We start from the raw sequence: 5412 nt of genomic DNA on the forward strand, positions 1-5412 counted from the left end.
AAAATCGATTTGATATCAGCATATGAAAATATATTTAAGTATATTATTTTTCAAAGTGTCAGAAATGGATAACAAAACTGCTATTTTTAATGACTACTTATTTTTGTCCAGCTTTAACATCAGTATCGGTATCGGTTATCGGCTACATGAGTTTTAAAATATCGGCATATCGGATATCGGCCAAAATCCCAATATCATGCATCCCTAGTAAATTGGCTTGTTCCAATGGCAAAGTGTCTCACTTACCTGCTCAATTCAAGAAAAAAAAATTGACTTACTTAGATTTACATTTTTTGCAGTGTAATACAAGCGATTTGTTGCTTATTAGCAACAACAGGCATCAAAGTGTTAACAGGTTATAACATAGAAATGTGGGTCATCAAAAATGAAATAAAAATTAAGAAAAGGACCAGGTGGGTTTATAAAGTTTGTCCACTTAAGCTGTGACATCATTTAAAGTACTATCCATGACTATAATGTGTTTGATGATCTGACAGATGTGAAAACATTAGAAAATGGTAGAAATCTGAGAGGAAAATAATTACTTTATAGAACTTTATGAAGATGAAAGATATAGAAGTCTGCAGGCTGTTATATTTTAAGATCGCCTGATGAAGCACACACACATGGCTGCCATCCTTGAAACCTTTTCTGCTATGTCCACAAGAAAGGAAGGCCTGAGCCCGCGGTGAGGAGGGAGAGGAATTCCAAAGTAGAATGTGTCTTTCTACGCTGCCTGCCTGCCTGTGAAAACAGATTAAAATCCGACTGACCAGCGCGGTCAGGAATGTGTTGAACGTCGAGCCTTGAAAGAAGGAGATCCGAATGCTCATCACACCTCGTAAAAATGTAAATCTTTGACAGCTCTTTCACAATGACTGGAGACCACCGCAGAGAAAGAGCTGGGAATGTTCAAGATCCGCCACGGAGAGAAAGATGATGAGAAGTAAAGGAGGTGGTTGCAGATTAGAGCTTTGGATTTTCCTCATTAATAAATTAGATTTTGATGAAGCAGCAGGAGGACAAAAAAGGGTATTTTTAAAGTGTTTTTAGTCATGCTGAGGGACTATTCACCAGACATGCGTTTGCTTGGAAACGAAAAATAATTGAACTAATTGTGAACCAATTAAGTTAAATCATTACCTACAATAATGTACACAGATTCTAAAACTTGCCATTTGCTGAAAGAATACACTACTTACAGCAGTTATTAAGATAAAACTCTAAGAGAAATATAAACACCTTCTGTTTAAGATAAAACAGAAAATATATAAATAAAATTACATATGCATAATTTATTTATTTTTTTTGAACATTTTTTTACATTTAGGATTCTTTTAAAATACACACTTAAAGTTTTTTGTTTTAAAAATGTAAACTTACTAAAAGCATATGTTTTTTATTAACCAAATAATCATATAAGTCTTGCTAGATTAGTTGATTACTAAAATATTGAATTAGTTGCAGGACTAATCTGGATCTGAATTTCTGTTTATTCTTTTGTTTATGCATCACATTAATCAGCACTTTTCTAAGATGTCTCCAATCACCATAAGAGCTCATTCAATCGTCACCTCATCAAATCTGTAATGACCAAGAACACATGACACATTTAACCATGTAATTTATTTAACAAAAACACAAACTACATGCTGAAGCAGTGCAATAATAATAAAAAAAAACTTTAAATATACAATAGCAGCTTATAGAACCACTTTTCAGGAAAATACTGTGTTTATAAACGGCTTATATACGGCTCTAAATGTAATTTTATTCACTGGCTTTTAACACAGGCAGGACTTAGTTGTTTTGCCCTTACTTATTTAGCTTTCTTTTTATTACCTTATTTTATATTTTTTTGCTGCATTTTATTATTTTATGTGTTTTATTATTTTTAACTATGTTCATCACTTTGTTTTCAACTGTAGCTATTTTAAAGTGCTGTATAAATAAAAATGATGGTGATAAAGTGGTTGGTGCTCTTGTTGGAGCAGTTAGCCCATATCATCACCCCTGCACCACCTTACTTTCCTGTCTGTGAGGACTTTTTATAATTTTATAATTGCATGGCAATTACATTCAGCAGTATAAAAACAGTGATGATAAGACACACAGTGAAAACAAATCCACTTAGAATACATATATTATTGAAATCATTAAAAACAAGCTCTGGAGTTCTCTTATTTTAATAATTGTTTGTCCAAATGAAATTCTTTCAATAATGTTTTTTTTTTTATCCATTTTTAGAAACCCAGACAGTGGTTTTATGTCAATAAACCAAAGCAGAGCTTTAAGATATGGCAAACAAATTTAAGAATTTATATTATCTTGCAAAACTTTTCATACCTCTTACATTTTTTCTATAAAAAAAACAACAAAAAGCCAACATGTGTTTTCATTGTGATTGGTATGATGTGGTAACCTGACACCCGTGTATTCTTGTGGAGTAGGACCTTGTTATCTATTATTAGCTTGATTTAGTTCTTTACTTTGACCAGACCAGTTAAACACATAAATGTTTTCTCTGAACCATTCCTTTGCAGCCCTCGCTCTATATTCAGTCTCCTCTCCAGTTTCTTCTCTATCCTTCCAAAAGACATGTATCCCACACCATGACGCTGCTATCTCCGTGTTTCACAATAGAGGATGATGTGTTAAGACTCTATTATTTTTTTATGTGAAATTGACTTAGTTTAGTGCAATTTACAGTAGTATCTTTTAAAGAAAAAACTATTAGTTCCTCACATTAAAGTTTAAATTATACTCAAAGGAAAAGTCAAGTGGTATTTTTTTTATATAAATCACTATAGAGCAGATATTCAGAGTCACTCAGATCTCTACCTTGTCTTGTTAACCACATTTATTGCACTGATTTGTCATTGTTACAACCAGTACTGGAAACCTTTTGTTTCAGTCAGAGTAACAATGATCCCAGGAACTGGAGAGATAACATCAAGGCTGTTGTTACTGACAATAACAACATTTGTTTAGGTAGAAACTCCCTGATCAAGTCATGAGACCTGCCTTGTGTTTATGCTCCCTTCAAATCTCACTCTCCAAGAAGCAGGAATAAAAACGCTCTGAACTTCTGGCACCAGTTGCTTTCCTCCGAGTCACAACACTGTGAAAAAAAAGGTCCATTCAGAGTCCTTCACTGCTGTGTTAGCCATAGATAGAAACACAAAGGTTTTTGTTTCACACCATTCTTATTCAAGTGAGCCAACCTTCATTTTTTTTTTTTTTACATTTCTTTAATTGTTTTTACAGGCGCCACATAATTCTATTGAATTAGGCAAAAATAGAAGACGGTGGAGCCATAAACACTTGTGAAACGAGCGCTAAGTTTGGAAGATGTGTTGGACATTAGGCGAAGGAACTTTTAGAATGTGAGCAATCTGCACTGAAGGCTGTTGGCTTTTTGTTCAGCTGTCAGCTTCCCAATAAAGGTTAGGAACCAGATATTTAGAGAGAGTGGGGCATGAAGCCTTCACTTCTCACATACAAACTAAATCTGGCGAATTGCTGAGGAACCATTAAGGACAACTGCTACGGAACAGCAAAGTGGGTTCTGATGTTATAAGTCAAATAAGCAGAATTTACAGTATTTAGTTTAAAAAGACAGCATGCAGTGTCATGCTTTAAAGGTACAGTGTGTAATAGTTACATTATTATTACCTATAAACTGAAAGTCTATATCTTTGCCTTGCCTTAGAAGTTGTTATTTATAATTACAAAGGAGTCGGTTTGAATTTAAAGAGGCAGACATCTTTTGTGCTACAGCAGATCGCTATTAACGAATCTGAGGACCCAGAATTCAGCCAGAACACAGAGAGATGGTTTAAGAGTTCATTGTATAGAAAACTGAAGCAGGACGTGAAAGACAAGTCTGAGACCGGAGCTGGATGTCTCAACCTCTTTAAAGGGAAACGCCATTTTTTTTTTACATTGGCCAAGTTACGTCTTCCTATGGGCAACGACTTTAGGTACAAACTAAACTGTTCCTAATTTATCATTTATGGTACGCCAGCATTCATAACATGTAGGCGAATCACTCTCCCCCAGACATCAGCGGTTATATTTTTTATATTTATATATTTTTAAAACAAAGCGGCGCCTGTATGACGTCCCTTTAATGAGAGAGGAAATATTAGTGACCAGGAAATAATCTGTGGAATGAAGTCAGCGACAGAATTCTGGATATCAGACCTGGTGAGCGTTTGAATCCAAATTCAATTCAATTCAGTTTATTTCTATAGTGCCAATTCACAACACACGTCATCTAAAGGCACTTTACAGTTCAACCAGATCATGCAGTCAAATTGATTCAAAGTTTTCTATCTAAGGAAAACCAGTTGATTGCATTGACTCAGATGCAATCCCTCACACTAAGCATGCTTGTAGCGATAGTGGAGAGGAAAAAACTCCCTTTTAAGGGGAAGAAACCTCCAGCAGAACCAGGCTCAGTGTGAGCGGCCATCTGCTGAGGCCGACTGGGGTTTAAGGAGATAGAAGCAGTGATACAAAAAGCAGCTGTAAAAGGCGGCCCGGTCCAGGAAACACACAGCCAGGCAGACGAGCTCCGAGCCAGCTCCCATGTCAGAGGATGAAGAGAGCACATCCAGCCAGTCACGGTCAGAGAAACAGGACTACACTGAAAAACAGGCCGATCTCCAGCATCTATAAAGAAGATTCAGAGAATCTCCAGTGTCATCAGTTGGCATGTGATGCCATGGAGCTCAAAAGTTCATCCAGAGTGTCTTCGGGAATGTATTGGTTCAGAACCTTGAGAGCAAAATCCAGCATAAATAGCAAAAGGATGAACCAAAGCAGGTTTTTTGAGCAGGTCCAGGGTTGAGGCCAGGTGATACGATCTCAAGATAGAATTGAGGGGCAAGCCAAGGGAGAGTCAGGGCATAGTTTTAGGCCCGGTAACAGGCAGGCTTTCATATCAGAAAGCGTTCAGGCTTAGAAACAGGAACAGATCAGCTCAGGCAAACATGCAGGAAGTTAGGAACAGAATGCTGGAATGGATCTCACTCGGTATATATAGGTGCAGGTGGATCAGATGAGTGGAAACCAGGACGAGGCAGAGCTGAGCAGGTGTGTCTTGTGAGAAATCAGACCAGCATCAATGAAGAGATGATGCCAATGGGACTGAAGCAAGTTAGACTTCTACACAGACTAATAACATACTATTTATAAAAATACCTATGTGAACTAGACTTACATTGGCCGTGACCGGCAAATGATGAAGACTACTTATTTCAAGCATCGATTGTTGACCCCTCTTTCTCCTACCATAGGTCCAGGTTTGTTTTGGTCAGAGTGCCCACAGCCCTAAGGAACCACAGCGGCAGAGGCAGCAGCTTGTTGCTGATTGCTCAGGGAGAGAGCTGAGGAGAACAGCGTTAG

This window comes from Cyprinodon variegatus, unplaced genomic scaffold (genome assembly GCF_000732505.1).
Source record: "Cyprinodon variegatus isolate N-32 unplaced genomic scaffold, C_variegatus-1.0 Scaffold446, whole genome shotgun sequence".
Lineage (NCBI taxonomy): Eukaryota > Metazoa > Chordata > Actinopteri > Cyprinodontiformes > Cyprinodontidae > Cyprinodon > Cyprinodon variegatus.